The following is a 21,890-nucleotide window of genomic DNA, read 5'->3' on the forward strand; positions in this document are numbered from 1 at the left end:
TCGCAACAGAGCTCCCTGAGGACTTTTGGGTTGAGGCTGCTACCATTGCAGTATACATCCTCAACCAATGCTCAACTGCGGCTCTTTCTCTCAAAAGATCCCATACGAGGCATTCTTTGGCTTTCGGCTTGTCATATCCCGCTTTAGAGTCTTCGGGTGACGTGCATATATACACACTTGATGATAAAATAGGAAAGCTCGCTCCCCCATCTAATCTCCTTATCTTTGTCGGATATTCCTCGAAATCGAAAGCCTACCGATGATCGTTATTAGGAGGGACATCATCTTTGACAATAGGGATATCGGGTAGTCCTGTACACTGGATTCCGATCCAACTTCTCCTTCTATATTATTGGAGATCGTGCCTTACTGAGCCTAGTCTACTTCCCGCTCCTAACCTACTTGCGGATTCTTTAGCTTCCAGGCCCCCTATGTGGGATTCGAGAATCTTACCACTGAATTCCACTCCGAAGGGATCTAGAAGATATGCCTTGCTTGCACCTCAGGCATCATTTGCGTCATTGTTTACAGCTAATTACATAGCGCATTCTAAGTCGGATACATGGTACGAGGCTCTTCAGCATCCTCAATAGCGAGAGGCCATGAGAAGGAGCTAGAGAGTATTGACCGAAATGAGACTTGGACATTGGTGGGTCGTCCGATCCACAAGAAAGTTATCGAGATGAAGTGGATTTTTAGGACCAAGCTAAAGGCTGATGGGACTTTAGACAAGTATAAGACTCACCTTGTTGTGCAAGGGTTTCAACAAAAGCATGATATTGATTATGAAGAGACCTTCACACCTACTACGGTTGACATCTTTTCAGTTATTACTTGCGTAGCCGCTCACCACGGTTGGATGATACATCAGTTGGATGTTGAGTGTGCCTTCCTGAATGGTTATCTAGAGAAGGAAGTCTATGTGGAGCAACCACCAGGATTTCCTTCTGCGAACCCGAGGGATAAGGTATTCCACTTACAAAAAGCTCTTTATGGGCTGAAACAAGCACCAATGTCTTGGTTCCATAGAATGGACGAGTTGTTACAGACTCACGGATACCATTCTACCCCTTATGACCAGAACTTATATGTTTGATCTACTGCAAAGGGGATCAACTACATCGTGCTGTACGTTGATGACTTACTTATCAAGGCTCAAATTTTGATGTCATAGTGGAAATCAAGACACATCTTAGTACTACATTTGAGATGACAAACCTTGGTTTGTTGTCTTACTTCTTGGGGATGAGATAGTTCAATCTAAGGGTTGTACTTTTGTGTCATAGCAAAAGTACACACTTCAACTCATGGAATAGTTCACTACGGATCAGACACGGCAGTGGCCATGCCTCTCGATCCTATGATCCACTTGTCGAAGGATACCCTAGGTCAGCCCTTCGATGCGTATACCTATAGGTCTGTTAGGAAACTTCTTTGGTTGATTCATACTAGGCTAGACTTAGCTTACTTAGTCAGCATTTTTATTCAGTATTTCACAGCATCTAGAATATCACATTGAATTGCATATCTAATGTGTTGCGTTATTTACAGTATACTTATTCTTATGGCCTCACTTATGGTTTTGATTCATGTTTGCAAGGGTACATTGATTATGATTGGGTAGGAGATCTTGACATGGAGCATTCCCATGGCGGCTACCTCTTTATCTTGGGCACGGCTCCCATTTCTTGGTCCAGCCATAATAAGCAAGAGATGGTGGCAGCTTCCACATTTTAGCGATGGCTGTCAGATCCTGGCCGTACCAATCGGACTGGTCGAACTGACCAATCGGACAATTCGATTGTACTACACCAGTCGGCTGCATTTAATGCAGCCGACCTGTCTTTTTTGGTGCATATTTCCTGGCTATTTATAGTTGATGTCCAGCACCGTCTCTCTCACTTCTGATCGCAGGTCTCAGGTTGGAGATTCGTGCAGATTACATCTCTGTTTGCAGATTTCAGGTTGGAGATCTTGCAGACTGCAGCGGACTTCGAGGTGAACAGCAGGTTGCATCGTCGAGGTGGAGACACGCAGTCCCGCGCATTGCGCCCGTATACATATCTGCATATCTTTGTATACAGCACACTTTATACAGCAGATCTTCATCTTCCACTGTCTCTTTCTCTCTCTTCTCTCTGCGTTCTCTCTCTCTCAGTCTTGGTCCCACGCTTTCGCATCGCTGCACTCTGACATGGTATCAGAGCAGTGAAGAATGGCTGATTGAGTGAAGAACCTACCTGAAGAGGAGATTCCATCGTGACACAAGGTTGCGTTTCCAACGTTCGAGGGCGAGCGGGAGGGCTGCGTATCGGAACAAGGTTGAAGCAAGCGCGGGCGCGTGGGAAAGGAGTCCAGTTGGTGGATTTGCTGCTGTTTACTGCTGTTTAAAGAGAAGGAGGGTTGAGTTTTCAGCTTTCAAGTGCAGGTTTTGCTTTTTCATCGCCTCCGACAGGTGAAGAAGGTATGAGACACGGAAGAAAGAGCCCTAGCAGGTTGCGTTTTTACAGTCAGAGGGGGCTGCTTTTGCGTTTGTGAAGGCATTCCAGGTGAAGATGTCTACAGAGATTGACTTGGAGTTCCAGACGATCATGGACCGGAAGGTGCCTGTCTTACCGGCTCTTCCCGCAGATCAAAAGCTCGATGGCAACAATTACCGCATTTGGCGCGTGATGATGTTAGCCATCCTTGAGTCCTACGATTTGATGGAGCTTGTACAGGAGGAGATCGAGTGGCCCTCGGTAAGAGATGAGTCCAAACTCTCTTTCGATGCTCGTGCGGAGTTGGCCAAGGCGCAGTCTCACCGGGACAAACTAAATGCCCGGATTCGTTCTTTTCTTTTTTTGTCTTGTACTACAGCGTGATATCCCACATCGAGCACTTGACGGTGGCTCAAGAGATATGGTTGGAGCTTGATCAGATGTATATCCGGATGACCCTTATGAAGCAGGTTTCTTTGGAGGTGCAGATGTGGACCTTGTCCGTGAACGAGTCTTCTTCGTTGCGGGAGCACATCAACAAGCTTAGACAGCTTCGGATGCAGGGAAGCCGATTTCCTCCGAAGACATGGCGATCACACTCTTATCCTAGTTGTCGCCACGATTCGGTGCTTTTTACTCCGCCCTTATTGCTTCGGGACATGAGTCTACTCTTCGTTGGGAAGAGCTGGTTCCTATGGTCTTGGACCAAGAGGAACAACTGAAGGGATAGCATGCTTCCAAGTCGGAAGCCTTGACAGGTCAAGCCTCTCAGAAGAAGGGGAAGGACCAAAAGAAGAAGAGGGAGGATAACAAGTCAAAGAAGGACAAGGACAAAGAATCCACATGCCACATTTGTGGAAAGACCGGCCATTGGAAGAAGGATTGCCTTGACAAAGACAAGAAGGACACGAAGGATTCTGGAGCGGTGGCTGCACCCTCATCAGCTGCGTTTCTTCATCTAGCTGTCATTGAGGACTCTACATGGAATGCTTTTGATGCTCCGATGACAGCTCCCTAGGCTCGAGAGTGGATCGTTGACAGTGGTGCCTCCCGGCACATGACTCCTTCATCAGTTGGTGTTGCGCAGTTGCGACCTTCGCGTGGGCAAATTCTCATCGGAGATAGCTATTCGGTGTCTATTGCAGGACGGGGTGAGGTGCAGCTCATTCCAGATGGGCGTGGTGGTACCCATACCTCAGAGGTCTTGCATGTGCCAGGTTTGGGGTATAATCTACTTTCGGTCCATAAGATTTGTTCCCTTGGACTTTTGGTGGAGTTTGACAGTAATTCGGTGCGAGTCCTTGATCGTGGGTCAAGGAAGGTTCTCTCATCAAGATATGAGGAGAATGGAATCTACAAATTGACATCTTCTACCGCCCTCCCTACTCTTCTTCTTACCTCTCAGACATAGTCAGAGCTATGGCATGCTTGGTTTGGTCACCTCAACTATGATTATCTTCGGAGGGTGTCACGTGGACAGCTTGTTCGAGGGTTGCCGGACATAGTGGTGAGCCAGCAGCCATGCGTCTCTTGCATTCATGGGAAGTAGCATAGGGATGCGAGTCCTTGAGAGGAAGCTCGTACTTCATGTTGATCGTAGATGACTACAGCAGGATGACATGGGCCTATTTCTTAGCGTAGAAGTCGGAGGTTTTCTCCCACTTCAAGGATTGGCTTCTCTTTGAGGAGAACCAATTGGGCCGGCGCTTGAAGACCTTGCGATCCGACAAGGGTGGTGAATTTGTTTCTAATGAGTTTGCTCATTTTTGTGCAGATAAAGGCATTCACCAGGAGTTTGCTAACACCAACACTCCTCAAGAAAATGACATTCTTGAACGGAAGAACCGAAGTGTGATCGAGATGGCGCGCACCATGATGGAGCACCGACAGACACCTCAATTTCTGTGGGCCGAGGCTGTGGCTACTGCAGTCCACATCCTTAACCGATCCCCCACTTCGACCGTTGATGGGATGACACCATTTGAGGCTTACTTTGGGACTAAGCCCGATGTTTCTTATTTCAGGGTTTTTGGGTGTGATGCCTATGTTCACATTCCCAAGACTCATCGTGATAAATTTGAAGCAGCTTCCCGAAGACAGGTGTTCGTTGGCTACAGCTCTCAGTCCCAAGGCTATCGTTTGTATGATCCCATCAAGCAGGATGTGTACACTAGTCAAGATGTGCGGTTCGTGGAGGTTCCAGCCATAGCAGCGGGTGAGGAGCATCTCATTCTTGGAGATCCAGGGGAGAGTTGGGCTCCCGAGATAGTTCCTTTGGAGCTAGCTCCTTTTGATTCCGATTCTGTTTCCGATACAGAGTCTACTGTTCCACCGGTCACCCCCGAGGAGTTCCCACCGGTGGCTATCCCAGAGTCTTCAGCTAATGGAGAGAGATGAGGAGAGGTCCGGCCTCCTCCTCGTTGGGCCCGTGACACATTCCGTGATTCAGGGATCGAGGGGGTCCCCGAGGAGTGGGGACCGCAGGATGGTCCGTGGTGGTCATGGAGATACCAGGCACATTCTACGGAGCTTGTTTGCTCTAACTATTGTTTGATGACCCGTCTTATGCAGGATCGAGAGTCCACCTCCGTGAAGGAGGCTTTACAGTCCGCACCATGGAAGAAAGCTATGGAAGCCGAGTTGGAGGCTATTGAGAGGAATGACACTTGGTATCTCATACCTCGCCCCTTGAATAAGAAGGTGATTGGCGTCAAATGGGTCTTCAAGACCAAGTACCTTAGCGATGGTTCTTTGGACAAGCACAAGGCTCGCCTTATTGCTAAAGGTTTTGCATAGCACCCAAGGATTGATTGCCATGACACTTTTGCCCCCACTCCTCGTATGGCAACTATTCGAGCTGTTCTTGCCTTGGCTGGCCATAGGAGATGGCCTGTCTACCAGTTGGATGTGAAGTCGGCCTTCCTTAATGGTGATTTGAAGGAGGAGATCTATGTCGAGTAGCCTCCTGGCTTTGGATCTTCAGATGGGCAAGTCTACAGGTTAAAGAAAGCCTTGTATGGCCTCAAGCAAGCTCTGCGTGCATGGAACGAGAAGATTGACTCGTTCCTTTAGTCACAGTTGGAATATCAACGCTCCAAGGCCGATCTGCAGCTTTATGTACACAGTTCCGAGGCTGGTTGTGTGCTTTTTGTATTGTATGTTGATGATTTGATTGTCACAGGTGATCATGCACAGAAGGTCAAAGAGACGAAAGCAACTTTACATCAGACGTTCGAGATGACGGATTTGGGTCTACTCCACTTCTTCTTGGGCCATGAGATTTATTAGTCTCAGAGGGGGATTTTCATCTCTCGGCAGAGATATGTACATGAGCTCTTGGTTTCTTTTGCGATGGAGGATTGTTGGACCATTTCTACTCCTATGGATCTGAACTGGAAGGCCACTTCACATTCAGATTCTCCTTTGGCGGATGCTTCCCAGTTGATTGGATCATTGATTTGGCTCCTCAACACTCATCTTGATCTTTGTTTTGCTGTTGGTCTCTTGGCAAGGTTCATGAGTGAACCTCAGACGGTGCATTGGTAGGCTGCCCAGATGATACTTCGGTATTTGAGGGGGACATTTGATTTAGGGATTCATTATCTAGCAGGCATGGATGGTTCAGATCTTGTACTTGCAGGTTGGAGCGACTCGGATTGGGCTGGTGATGTGGATCACAGACGGTCTACTACAGGTTATTGTTTTACCTTGGGTGCAGGTGTTATCTCATGGAGTAGCAAGAAGCAGCCCACGGTAGCCCTTTCGTCTATTGAGGCAGAGTATCAGGCCGTGTCTTCCACCACATGTGAGGCTGTGTGGCTTCGGAGATTGTTGGAGGAGCTTGGCTGCCCCCAGATTCGTCCTACTTTGCTGCAATGTAACAATGAGAGTTGCATTGCCTTGGCACGGAATCCTGTTTTCCATGCCCGGATGAAGCACATAGAGATCCAGTACCACTTCATTAGAGAGAAGCTTCTGGATGAGACCATCAGTGTGGAGTACTGCAAGACGGAGGACAATCTTGCAGATTTGTTTACGAAGGCACTTCCCTAGGCTCTACTTCGGAGACATGCCAAATCCCTCAGGCTTCTGCCCCGTCCAAGCTCTGAGAGGGGGTGTTAGCAATGTCTGTCAGATCCTGGCCGTACCAGTCGGGACTGGTCGGACTGACCAGTCAAATTGCCACGTGGCAGTCCGACTGTACTGCACCAGTCTGCTGCATTTAATGCAGCTGACCTGTCTTTTCGGGCGCATATTTCCTGGCTATTTATAGCCGATGTCCAACACAATCTCTCTCACTTTTGATCACAGGTTTTAGGCTGGAGATTCGTGCAGATTACATCTCTATTTTCAGATTTCAGGTTGGAGATCGTGTAGACTGCAGCGGACTTCGAGGTGAACAGCATGTTGCATCGTCAAGGTCGAGACACGCAGTCCCGCACACTGCGCCTGTGTACATATCTACATATCTTTGTATACATCATAGTTTATACATCAGATCTTCATCTTCCACTGTCTCTTTCTCTCTCTTCTCTCTGCGTTCTCTCTCTCTCTCAGTCTTGGTCCCACGCTTCCGCATCGCTGCACTCTGACACCACAGTGGTGGCTAAGGCTAAGTATAGGGGTCTCTTTGACGGCACCAGCAAGGCCATCTACTTGAGGATCTTATTGGCGGCGCTTCACTTTCCTTGTGACTCTCCCACCGTTGTCTACTAGGATAACTAGAGTGCCATTGCCCTTGTGGGCAATTCGATCATCACACTACAGACACAGCATGTGGAAGTCCACTTCCACTTTTCTAGAGAGCAAGTTGAGCTAGGCACTATTCGCCTAGAGTTTGTGCCTTCATTAGATAATTTTGCAGACCTTTTGACCAAAGCGGTCAACCGGCTAGTTCTTCAACCTTCTACCCAGGGTCGGCTTAGACATACCCTCAACTACTTCTTTAGATTGACATGGAGAGCGTGTTTCCCTCTTGCTTTCCCTTCCAGTTTGAGAAGGGTGGCTACTTCTCTTGATAGTGACAGTGATGATGCTTACCATTTTTAGACATTCATTCATTCATTTATTCTTTTATATTGTACTTATTATGGACATTTTTAACTTCAACCGCATTGTCAGGATAACATGATTGTCAAAGGACACTTGGGCAAGTAAACAATTCCCCAACAAGGGCATTGTCCAAGTGGCACCGTTGCATTGCATTTTGCGTGAGCATGACATCTTATATCTCCCTTTGCATTATGCCATACATTGACATTCTGTTTATGTACACATTCATTTGTGCACATTTATCCCTTTTCGGTCTTTTGGAGTGGTTGAATTTGGATCCACCATATTCGTGGCATTGCACATGGTAGTCTCCAAGGCAATTCTTCATAGCTTGCTTTGCTTGTCTTTCTTACTTTACATCTTTACTATATTTGTGTCACCCATACCTTAGCCATTTTTCTTCTTCACTAACACCTAATAATGGTAGGGATAGTATGCTTGTTTTATGAATGCCTTGGATCAAACCATCCCTTATCACTCTCTCGTTTGGGACACATACTCAACATGACGAAACTTGATTTGAAACCCTCAATGTTAAATCTATTAAAACTACAAAGCCCTAAAAAAAATTCCATAGCTAATTTCATTCGCCTTTGCAAGACTTGGTAGGTCACTAGGCAGTTGACATGCACCCTTTGTCTGATGCCTTGGTCTCTCTGAGGTGATCACTTAGGCTCCCTTGGTCAGATAACCATCGCCTCTGTAGTCTTAATAGGCCACTGGGCAGCTGACGCACATCCTTTGTCCGATGGTCTGGCTGCTTTGGGGTGGGACGCCTTGGGGTAATTTTTTTAAAAAAGATAAAAGAAAAAAGGGTTTGACTGGCCTACTTCTCATGGCACCACTATTGGGCCTGAGGAGGTGCTGAGCTAAAAATGCATTAGCTTCTAAACAGTCCCAAAACATGCTTAATTAAGAAAGAAACCTTATTTATTTAAAAAGATATGCGTTCCTAGAGAGCATTTGTATCCCATAAGCATAAAGTCACTTGGAAAGACCCAAACTTTCTATAAATAGGTATACTGCCTTCCATTCAACCCTAATCTCATTCTTGTAGGTTTTAAGTGTTTTCAGCTTGTTTCCCACACCTCGTTCACGGAGGACATGGCAGTCCACCAAGCTGTCCATTATAGTCTTCACTCATTTGACACTTATTTCTAGCTCTCCGTCATCAATTTGTTGCTGTTTCTAGCCAAGAGATTGCTGCACCATTATCCAGCTATCCTAAAACCTACCACGTCAGTATACTACTGTGTTTGCAGGTGCTCCAGCTGTTGGGCTGACCTACAGATTTTCTCTCTTCTCCAGCTGTCGCCATCATCTCCTTAGCCTATCGCTGATATTTTCTTTCATCCAGCTTGCATTCATTGTTTTCTCTCTCCTCACCTATGTTTTTAGTATTTCTCTCTCCTGCATTGTCATTTGTATCAGATCTAGCCTTCCTTAGCTTTGTTTGCTGGTGTTCAACATCCAGAGGTTGCCTTGTTGCTATTTAGGATCCATTCAAAGTACGACACACTCTCCTGCTCATTACCCCTGCCCTGATCCTTGAGATATAGGAGTTCAAGGTATAGTATTCATTCACTGCATAGTGTGTTTGTTGCATGAGCATTGTGTATTCAGTAGTCATATCATTTTATTTATTATTTATGTTCATTGTCTCTGAGTTACCCTAAGCCCTAACTGTATTCTTCTATCAATCTGTGCTTTGTCGTACAATGTTATTTGTATTTCTGTGTTAGGGTATTTTCTTCCCAAGGCTTGGAAAATAAAAATGTCTAGTCTAGGAGTTGTGATGGATAGCTCCACTGTCCACAAGCCAAACAGGTAGTACTGAAGTGCTCGGCTATGATGAGTAGGCCTCTATAGGCACCTCATCAAGAGGCAACTTGCAGATGTAAATGAGACTTGCATTCGATGTCTCTAAAGAGACGATGTGGGCCTCTGCAGATTAGTCAAACAAATCCTCTAGAGTTGAGTAGTTTGTCGACTATGATGACTAATCGATGGCAATGTGGATCTAGCCTCACCACTGCCCTTGCTAAGGGTTGCCACTACCCTACTTTCCTTATTAGAGGTTACCCGACTAGGATGTGGGGTTTTGATTCTTGGATTTTGGCTATGTGCTTCTTACCTTAGTTTGACACTCGTCATCATAATGGCCAACCTTTTGACAATGTTGACGATACCTATTCTTTTTAGGTACATTCTATCATCTAGGTTTAAATTAAATCATGGTACTCACTTAAGAGGATGGTCATGATGTGTTTTTACCTGTCATAATAATCTTGCTTAAAGTACCTCACATGCAACCCAATTCGAGATAAGTTGCACACTAATCATAGTGCTTAGTGGATTATAGTGGATGATAACAAAATAAAATATCTTTGTTACATGACCATCAAATCATGTTTCATTGATGTGTAATCTAAAATTGGTTCTAACTTGGAGGACCATGATTGGTTCGTCACCATTTTGCTTAACTAAATCTTCATTTTCTTTTGCATAAGACTAAAAGCTACCTTCAACATAAAGATGTGATGTGTGTTAAAGCTACAAAAATTTCATTTGAAGGCTAAGCAAGAATGGAGAGATGGCCCAATTCTCGTACTCTTAATGCATTATTGAAGATCAAGCACAAGAGAGACAATTCCTTTTGTTGAGGACAAAGAGGGTGCCATAGTCAAGAATGGCAATCAAGAAATTCAACAACTCTTTAAGTGGCACCTTACCATGATTATATGCTCTCAAAACCTAAGATGATCACTGACTACTAGTTCAATCTGAAGACTTTCTCTAATAATGCAATGTCCCCCTTGCAACAAAGCTAATGCTTGGCCTTAAGAGATCTTACACTAAGGAAAAAGGTCAAAAAAATCATGCATTTCATGAAAATGGTAAGTTGCTAGGATTGAGTGGTATCTTGGTAGAGGTATTTCAGAAGATTTGGGATGTCTATAACCGTGATTTAATTGGCATAGTCAACTATGTAGTAAGTAGGATACACAAGAACTAGGGTTAGATACCCAGTCACATTGACTGGGTATAAAATATGTAAGAGACCCAGTTCGGGGCATCCACATATAATCAAGAATTGACTCTTCACCTTCTTCTTCAACTTCCATGGCTTCCTTCCTCTTTCTTTCCTCTTTCCCATCTTTCTCTCTCCTCTTTTAGTCTTTCTCTCTCTTCTTCTTCCTCTCCTCTCTCTTCTGCTCATTCGCCTCTCTCCTCTCTCCTCTCTCCTCTCTCCTCTCTCCTCTTAGCCTCATTCATTACAAGTGATATAAAAGCTTCAAGCTTTGGTCTTTTCCCCTTTTCTTTTTCTCTATCCATTCCCCTTTTAAAATTTGAAAACTGTAGTTACTCGAGCACCTGATACGGGTACAACAAGGAGGATTATAGTTAGTGATAGCTTTCTTGAAGGAAAAAGGAGCCATGGCAAGGAGCTTCCGACATATATAGACGTAAAATTGTTAATTTACATGAAACTTTAAGAGGTCTCAAGACAAAGTTGGAGGCTCAGGAGGTAGAGGAGGACAAAAACTCCAGTTACTTTTTATTGCGGGCTTCTCTCTCTACTTTCCACAAGCTTCCTCTTCAAGCTCCCATGGTGGATTTCCCCCAAATCTTCCCTTGTACTATAAGCACCCCTTAATCTCACTTCTAAGCTGCCCCACATTGTTCCTTGATTGATTTCAAGCTTGCCCACAAGTACCATTTGTGCCCCCATCAGAGCCACATAGATATCAGAGAGAACATCCTGCAAAATGCATTGCATTTTGCACTGATCTTCCTGTCGCCTTCTTCTCAATCCAACCCCTCTCCCAACTGAGTAAGCTTCATGTCTAATCTCTTGAGCACAAGGCACTTTTCCCATGGCAAGTTTTGAATCTCTCTTGCACCCTCTTACTAATTCTTCCTCTTGAGATAGGCAACCTTGCCATACACTACTTGGGACAACCATTAAAGCTCAGCCCAAGCTCTCAAATCAGCCTATAATATCTAAAAGTTCACCTCTCAAGGGATCCTTCGACCATTCTTGGCCACATTAACTTGGATTGAAGACATGGAGCTCAACATGCAAGACTTCTTATGGGTAGCCATGAAAGCTCTGCTTGAAGCTTTCAATTCTTAAAGAGCAAGCTTGAGATAAAGCACGAGAGCCCCCTCCATCAAAGCAAGCACCAAACTTTTGAAGATTGTATCCATTGGAGTACTTTGCTTCCCTGGGTTAACTTAATGAAGGACATGGATCATTGTGAGATCATGCTTCATCCATCTACTTCAAACATTGAAGAGGTATGTCAATTCAATCTTAATCTCTCATTTTATTCTACTTGCTGAGCTTAGTCCCTTTGTTGGAGAGATTAAGGATGCATATTGCCTTAATAGTAGAGTCCTTCATTGAATGAATGATGGCCACATTGAATCAATAGCTTACTTGCTATTCATTCACTCCCCACTGTATCATGTTATCTCTTTCCATTGGTTATTACTAACTCTAACTCTTATTTAATCATGTGTGTGTTGAATTGATCCCAAGTGGATAATAAGCCATTGTAAAAGGGTAAGTGGTAGCCAGTGAGTCACTGGACTGCCAAGGTAAGCCCCTACCCAAGCTCTTGTTCAATCCTTGCATCTCACGAAAAGGCCCAATGTTTATTTTTCAATGCATCTCATGCTCATTGAATAATTAAAATATATACCATGTATACTTCGGATGAGGAAAAAGACCAATGCCAAGCGAGGTGGTAAGCCAAAAGAGAGGTGACCCTTTCTTACCACTTAAGACGCTGAAGGGGTGCACAACCCTACCTAAGGGAAACTTTGCCCACGTTTGGGTGATCCAAAGCTCAATACTTGTATGCAGGTGCATGTACACTTTATGATCACCCCATTCTTGATGAGATGCCCCTTGATATGAGGCATTTTTTGTGATCTAGACACCCACATATGGCACTCAACATGTATGTAGTCAAAGCGAGATGTATGGCACCAAGGCTTCCCTGTATAGTGATGGCAGATCAAACTAATACTTAAATGTACTTGGGATCATGCTCAATATGCTAAGGATGTTGCTAGCAGTGATGCTTAGGCTCCTCAACCCATGAGCCACTCATACAATGTATGCTTGAATGGGGACAAGCAGTGTTTTAGTTGGAGACCTTCAAGGAGAGTCACAAAAAGCTTGATGCAATAAATTCTATCTTGTATCTGGGAATGAACCCTTTAACTCATCTTGATACATTGAGGTCATTGTGGATAGGGTGTAGACCGCTCTAGGATAGAAACAAAGATCCAATTGCAAAATTCTTTGATAATTTTTTATCTCAAGGATTTATAGTCCGTCTTGAAGAGAGCTTTGTCCCCTTCAATTTGAATCAAAAATCTCCTCAATCGGAGTTTCCTACTACAAGTTACACCCATTTTACTAACAGTGGGTCCTATGGACTGCACTCGTATGGCAGGACAGAAAGGCAAAGGCAAGGCCCATGAGGAGGTCTAGAGGGAGATTAGGGACTCCAAAGCACCAATGAATGAGGAACCCAACTTAGCACAATATTATAATGGCAAGATGCAAGAGGAAGTGCTCGATATGGATCCTTATAGCATGCTCAATCACACCCTTTGTCACCGTGAGATCCACCACATAGAAAGGCACAATGACATAGTTTCCAATCATCATCAGATGCTCTTTAAAATAGATATTGCAATAGAACAAATGGCCCTTTCCAACTCTCAAACTTAATAGGACACCCTAGAACACCTCACCACTCTTATAGCCTAGTTAGCCACGATGTTGGCACAAGACAAGGTCAACGAGTCTAAGCACGAATCATGATGGCCTTCTCCATTGAACCCTCTCCATGGTCCACAAGGTATTCTTGGAGCTAAGGATATTCCCTCTCCTTCCACATTTGAGATTGGTGAGCCTTTCCACAGTCAGGACGAGCCCCTCTTGAGCTCTCCCATCATCCATGCAGCTAATCCCCTAGTGAGACCCCCACCCCACACTAGCAAAACCTCACCCATTCTCCCTAGGATCCCCAATGGGACTGATACAACTCAGCCCCATCATGGACAACATGGTATTAATTGGCTAGAATGGCAACAATGGGCAACATGGGTTCAATGCACAACATGGCATGTATGGACAGCATGGTATATATAGGCAACATGGTATACATGGATAGCAAGGCTATCATGTGCAACAAGGCCCCAAAGAGCTCCATGACAAGATCATTCTTGTCAAGTACAATGGGCAATCACCATCCCCATTGGACTTGGAAGAATGTAACTCCAAACTAGAGTCCTACTTCAATATTTACCCACATACTGATGACCAAAAAATCTATTCGCCTCTCTTCATTTAGAAGGATTTGCCCACACATGGTGGCATTACATCAACCATGAGAATCATCAATTCATTGATTAGGAAGACTTTAAGATGCATATGGTTTAGGTCTTTATATCCCTAGTGGAAAAAGAGCAATTGGCACGACAATGGTTTCAACTGGACCAACTTAATCTCACATTATGGGAGTATATAAATCACTTCATGAACTTGGTTATGTATGTTAAGAGTAATATTGATGATGTAAAATTATACAAGTACATCTATGGGTTAGAGCCTAGCTTGTCAACTGATGTAATAGCTCAAAATCCTTCCACCTTATTCGATGCAATTGAATTGATTGAAAGATATGCAAGGAAGTATTGTAAAAATGAGAATTTTTAGCAACCCACATTCCATTGAGGTCAACTCCATATGTGGATGTTTTTAGAGGCAACCCCATGCCTAGTAGTAGCCCAATTATAGCCAAGCCCTTCCATACTGAAAGAAAATATGGCACTTTTGGGATAGAATTTGGCTCTAATGGTGAGGGTAAATATGTTGAAAATAGATCCCAAACTGCATCAGCCCCAAACAGTCCAAGTGATAAAAAATTATCTCCCCAAATGTTGTGAAGGAGCAGAATGAAAAAGGCCTATGTTTTAAATGTGATGATAAGTACGCGGTAGACCATGTCTCAAAATGCCCATATAAGATAGCAAAAGTCAAAGTTCATAGCATGTATATCCTGGAAGATTGGAACAATGATGTAGATAAATTACATACTGAAAATGAGGAGTATGCAGAGGACTTGGACCAGGAGCAGTTCTATGATTTGGAGGATGTCCCTTTGAACTAGGTGGTTGCCCATCTTATGATCTTGGTTTGATTACCCCTACTACACCGCACCCAGCTAGCACTTCCCTATGCTCTATCTCCATGGATGCATGGACTAGCTCTAGGAGCCCTAGCACTCTATGCATTCAACGCAACATTAATGGAAAGCATGTATTTATCCTTGTGGATAGTAGTAGTACACACAATTTTTTCAATAAATTAGCCTTCATTGATTGGCTAAAATGCATCCCTATGGAATTATAGCATCCCCTAAAATTTCAAGTAGAAAATGGTAAAGAAGAAATCAACACACATGTATGCTCCAAGGTTCCCCTATGCTTTCCTGAAAATTATGTGGCATTAGTTGGTCTAATTGCATTAGATATGGGCCCCATTGGTGTTGCCATGGATTGTGACTAGTTGAAATACTTGGGTAAAGTTGTTATGGACTTGTCTAAGCTCAACCTGGAGTTTATGATGCATGGACAACTCATTTTCTTAGAGAAAGTTTGTGATAATACTGATTTTCAGCTAATTACAACAAATCAACTTAAAAGGAAGTTTAAGAAATGCTCATAGATCTTTGTCTTGCACTTGAATATGGAAAATTCATATCAACCCTCCAAAATATCCAAGAATTCAGCCTTGAAAACCTTACTACAGAAGTATGATGATTTCTTTTAGATGACTATGGCCCTTTCCCCTAAGAGACAAGTGGATCATCCACTCAATCTAGAGCTCCATTCTAAGCCAATGAGAACAAGCTGCCTTACAGACTCTCCAAGTGCAAACGTGAAGAAGTTGTAAAGCAAGTTATAGAAATACTCAAAATGGGGTTTATTGAACCGAGTTCCTCACCTTATGCATCTCCAGTCTTGCTAGTCAAGAAGAAAGATGGCTCTTTCTGCATGTGCATTGACTACAAGGACTTAAAATAAGATCACAATCAAGAAAAAGTATTCTATCTCATAGATTGATGACATGTTGGATGAGTTGAACGGGGGATAGTATTTCACTAAGATTGAATTGCGCTCTGGCTATCATGAGATACGCATGAGGGAGGGTGATGAGATTGAAATGGCCTTCAAGATTGATTGTGGGCCTTATCATTTTCTAATGATGCCTTTTGGATTGACTAATGCCCCCACCACATTTCAGAGCCTCATGAATAAAATCTTACATCCCTTCTTGTTCAATTTTATGCTCATATTCTTTGATGACATCTCATTTACAACAAATCACAAGAGGAGTACTGGATACATATCAGAAGGGTGTCTGATATCTTGAGAGAGCATAGAATATTTTCTAAGGAAAGTAAGTGCATATTCATGCAGGCCTTAGTGGAGTACTTGGGACACATTGTTAGTGAAAATGGCACATAAGTTGATCCAAAAAATGTGCAATCTCTTAAGGAGAAGCCTACCCTATCCACCACTACCTCATTACATGGTTTCCTTGGTTTGTTCTTATTTTGCAGAGGCTTCGTCAAGCATTATGCCACCATTGCGGTCCCTTTGATTGATCAATTAAAGAAGGAATTATTGTTTTAGGATGCTATTGCTGATCACTGTTTTAACTACTTGAAGGAAATGCTTACTTCAGCCCCCATCCTCATATTCCCTAACTTCTCAAAAGAGCTTACCATTTACTAGTGTGATGTTAGTGGTCGAGGTATTCGTCTATCTTACTGCAAGAGCATGGTGTGATTGCTTTTGAGAGCCAGAAGCTTGATGAAAAAGAGATGCAAATGAATGTTTATGACTAGGAGATATTGGCCATCCTTTGTACTCTTAAGAAATGGAACCATTACCTATATGGAAGATGGTTTTGAGTGAAGAGCAACCATCGAAAACTCCAATACTTCCTGACTCAGTCTACTTTGACTCCTAAGTAGAGGAAATGGGTGGCAACTTTGCAAAACTATGATTTTGACATCTCCCATACTAGGGGCAAGGATAATATATTGGCCGATTCATTATCACGTATGTGAGCATGTAGAGTATCTTCCATTTCATGGTTGTATAATGATTAGATCGAGGAGCTTCAGAAGGCCTATTTGCTAAATGAGGACTTTAGCCACTTATTTTAGAAATTGTAGCATGGGGTAATGGACAAAAAATCCCAATATTAGCTAAAAAATGGCCTTATCTAGTCCCATGGCAAGATTGTCATCCCCCACACTTCTCCCTTCACACGGAAGATCATGGAAGAGATGTATTCTTGCCCCAATATTGGTCATTTGGGCATTTTCAAAACATATGATTGGATTGCCAAGAGCTTTCACTGGAAGGGCATATGGAGGGTTTTGTGGCTAGTTGTATTCCATGCCAATAGGATAACGACATCACACTTAGACCCATTGGTCTCTTGCAACCCCCTGCGTATTCCTAAAGAAAAATGGACACATATCACTACATATTTCATTACTGGCCTCCACATCACCAAGAAAGGATGGAATAGTATATATGTGGTAGTTGTCTCACTAAGGTTGCCCACTTCATCCCAATTAAGACCCAGTACACTGCATCTCAGGTGGCCACTCAGTTTACAGAGTATGTATTTAAGTTAAATGGGTTACCACAAGTCATAGTGCATGATTGCGATGCCAAGTTTATGAGAAACTTTTGCCAAGTTATTTTCACATCTATGGGTACCAAGCTTGCTCTGCAAATCACCCACAAATTGATGATTGAACCGAAAGGGTAAATAAATGGATTAAGACTTACCTATGACACTTTCGCCACAATGTACAACATAGTTGGGATATGTGGCTCCACTTGGCTGAATTTGCATACAATAACTCCATCCACTTTAGCATTGGGGTTTCTCCATTTAAGGCACTATACGGGTATAAGATTCCCCTCCCTAGGGTCTTGTTTGATGACAAGATCAATCCCCAAAGTAAAGAAGAGCTGGAGCATATGCCGGCCTTGCTTCAGTAATGCAAAGTGAATATTAAGAAGGCATAAGATCACATGAATCTTTATGCTGATGAGAAAAGAAGGCATTTGCAATTCCAGGAGGGAGAGTTGGTTCTCTTGAAAGTGCCTAAATCCCGTTACTCCACTTCCAAAGAGAGCAATAGTAACAAGTTAGCTCCTACCAAATTCTTAAGAGAGTTGGTGACTTAGCTTATCAATTAGAGCTTCCCCCCACCACCAAGACTCACAATGTGTTTCATGTCAGCTAGCTAAAGCTCTTCATTGGCACCTTTGTGCATTATGTGGAAGAGCTATCTCCCATAGATGAAGAAGGCATCATTCAATATATCCCTGAGGCAATCATTGGGCAACGATATAAACACTTGAGATCTCAATCCATCAAGGAATACCTCATCAAATGGGAAGGCCTACCCCTGGAAAAAGCCTCTTGACACCTAGCCACCATTGTGGAAGAGTTTCCTTATCTTCAAGAGGTCCAACGGGCTGAAGACTAGATGGATATGCTCTATTTTGACCCCATACTACCTGCATGTTGCACATTGTTTTAGAGTGATTTTGTAGCTACATTTATTACAGCCATGTTCTACCTACATGGATTGAAAATGCTTGTCATAAGCTTCGTTTTGACATGCAGCACACCCCATTTGGAGCATGCCATCAAAAAGTTATGATAGATTTACCTCAGTAGGCCTATGGTGGACAACATGCTATCCATAGTCTTCACCATATCTTCTCACTATAATGTAGATCAAAGTAGTACTTTGCACCTCCCCCCCCCTCCCTAGCTACTTTTTCACGTTCCTCTAGTTGTCTTTTATTTTTTAGGGAAAAAATTTTAGTCATATTGATCAGGGTATAAAAGGTGTAAGAGACCTAGTTTAGGGCATCCACATATAATAAAAAATTGACTCTTCACCTTCTTCTTCACCTTCCATGGCTTCATTCCTCTTTCCTATCTTTCTCTCTCTTCTTATCTCTCCCATCTCTCTTCTATTCATTCTCCTCTCTCCTCTCAGTCTCATTCATTACAAACTATTGCCACAAGTCTAATTTGTGATATTGAAGGAGTTTAATAAAGGCCTAATCAAGTTGGCTTCCAAGATACTAGATGGAAGAAAATTGAGTCACTCAAGGGTCCTCAGTATACTCGACTTTCCTCATAAAGACCTAGCTAGGATCAAGTTTCTTTTTTCGAAGGTGACCCAACTAGAATAATACAACTTCATCCATGGGAGGAAGATCCAAGTTGCTATTCAGATCTCATATTCTCCACAAACCTAGTATTTGTTCTAATCCTACAAAATATAATTGCACATATTAAACTAAGAATTCATACACAAACTGCAAGAGAAAAGAATAGATAATACATACACATCATAAGATTCTGCATAATCTCCCCCCATGCATGTACTTATAATTTCTATTACGCTTTTGTGCTAAAAAATAACATTGAAAAGTATATATTTTTTGGACTCTTTGCTTTCATTGCATGAACGCCATGCTTTTGCTCTATTATTTTCTAACTTCTACCTAATAAATCTAAACTAAGGTTTACAAAAATAATAACCATGCCTTCTAAGCCTTACAAAATAAGTTGTATCCAAATAAATAAATTGTGCACATAAATGACTACAATCTCGTTGTACTAAGAAACACATAAAAATACAATAAATCTAGGCTATAACGCACTTTAACTCTTGTGCATTAAAATGCACTTCCACAAAACATTTATTCCGCATAACTCTATCTAACAATCTACTCACCACAACACAAAGCATATTAGTATCCGTTCATCTATCAATCAAGTATAATGCAACCAATGTCACACGAATACACTTGTGCAACAAGTCATGGATCATGCACCACAAATAGAAAAGATCCACAAAAATAAATAGAGTAAAAATCATCTTATTTTCATAATGAATTCCAATAAATTTTATAATTCCATAATATTTCTTAGGCATTAAAAAGCAACTACCCTCATTTGATAAAACAAACAAAACTATGTGGGTGATCAACCATGTGTTAGTGCTGCCTCATGTGGAAAATTTGCACATTTCTTATGGAAAAAGGTTACCATGGATTTTCATTAAATACTACCTCATGAGGTAAATCTGCTCTTGTGGAACATTCACGTGACAGTGAGAGATAGATATTTATTAGATGATCATAAGTTTGAGTTAGCATTGACTTTTGAATCCACTAAGATTCTTCAAAGAATGATCTCTATATTCACTAGATACCTATGGTATTAATTTCAAGTTCTAGTTATGATCTGTTCATGATCAAGAATAACTTCAAGTATTGACATTTTCATATATTCCTCTAATAATGGAGGATCATTTATAGCTAGAGTAATTGGTGGGGTTTCTTTAAAAGGTGTCAATAAACTAATATAGAAAGAATTATGAATCTTCCAATGAGAGGAGGAATATGCAATCTAAATGCATTTTCATTGATCTTATGAACTATACAAATGACTCATAATATCTTGAAGCTAATTTGATTTTTGAATGCCTTTTAATGGATTCTAGTCTCCTATTTTCAATTTGCAGCCAAACTAAATCATTTTCTTTAAATGTAATAGCCTTACGCTTTTTATTTGCTTGGCTTGGATATCTCAAGTGTGATTACTTAATCTTTTCAATCACCTCTTCTAGAAGTTTTCTATGGTCACTAGTTAAAGTATCGACAATTGGAATATCAATAGTGATAGTGGTCATGGTGATAGGTTGTTTCTTCCCATAAACAACTTTGAAAGATGCTCAACCAATAGTAAAATGTCGAGTATTGTTATACACAAACTGGAGAATAGGCAAGTGTTGATCCGAGTTATTTAGCACGTGTGCATCTCATGTTCGCACATGCATCTGCGCAGCAATCCATCTTGCCCTAAGCAATATAGTTGGCATGCTATCAACTGGTAGGGTTGGATTTTGAGAATAAGTCGCCTCAGCCTTGCCTTCTCTATTGGTCGTTCAGGCAGTCTGTACTTAAGCACTTGGACTATGTCATATGCCCAATATGGCATTAGATTGGCCTTGATTAAATCTCTCCCGCTGGAGAGGTTAAAGAGGTGGGGCATTTGGCAATTCATCGGTAATGTCTTCTCCAGCGGATTCTCCTGTGAGGATGCGTGACATATGATCAGCCATCTAGTACTGTCTTCCCTTCCATACAACCACAGAGAAGCCAAACTCCAAAAGCAGAAGGAGCCACTGAGCTATGCATCCTGTAGCGCAAGGTTTGTTCAGTAGGTATAGCAAGGCTTGATGGTCCACAAAGAAGGTAAAGGGTGTAGCCAATAGATAATGCCAGAATTTCTTTACAGTAAACACCATGGCCAAGCCCTCTCTTTCTGTCATCGACTAGTTCATTTCTATGTCTGTGAGTTGTCTGCTAGCAAAGCTCACTGGATAGTCTAGGTTGTGCTTGCCAAGTTGGCACAACACTACCCCCACAGCAAATTTAGAAGCATCGATATGCACGTGGAAGGTTATGGTCCAATCAGGGGCTTGTAGAATTGGTGTTGTGGTTAGAGCCTTCTTCAACTCTTCATATGCTCGTTGGCATGCTTCAATCCATTCAAAGACAATCAGAAGCTTGTATAAAGGTCTGGCTATCAATACGTAATTCAGCACAAATCGCTGATAGTATCCCGTATGCCCTAAGAAGCATTGAACTCCCTTGTAGTTGGTTAGGGGTGGAAGGTCGAACTTTCGAGAAGTTAGTGGCAATGCCGTTCTTTGACCCCATGTGGCCAAGGATGCATCCATGCTTCTCCCAAAACTGGCATTTCAAGGGGTTAAAAGAGAGACGATATAGGTGACATCGGTCAAAGAATGCTTGGAGTTTGTTTAGGTGTTCCATCCAAGTCGAGTGAACACAAAGGTCATCGACAAAGACTTCCATCATGCAAACTGGTACCAGAGGGCATGTTGTCGGTTGTGCCCATCATCTTGATGGCTTGCTCATACACCTTGATTCGAGAACGGTAGGTTGACTGTAGTAGCAGGTTGACTGTACCAAGGACATGCATCCAATCCCGCTCATCCTCTGGCCATGGGATATACTTAGTCAAGGATCCATAAAACTTCTTGACTTGACCATCACCCTTGAGCATCGCGGAGATGGCATCCAAGTTGACTAGTGAGGTCTTCCAAGTCTCCATCTCTATCCTCATAGCTTCCGTCTTGTTGCATAAGAATATCAAGCCGTTACCCCAATCTTTGATAACTCTGG

The sequence above is a fragment of the Lygodium microphyllum genome, chromosome 18 (genome assembly GCF_053477565.2).
Source record: "Lygodium microphyllum isolate KBCC chromosome 18, Lygodium_microphyllum_v1.1.10, whole genome shotgun sequence".
In the NCBI taxonomy this organism is placed as follows: Eukaryota; Viridiplantae; Streptophyta; class Polypodiopsida; order Schizaeales; family Lygodiaceae; genus Lygodium; species Lygodium microphyllum.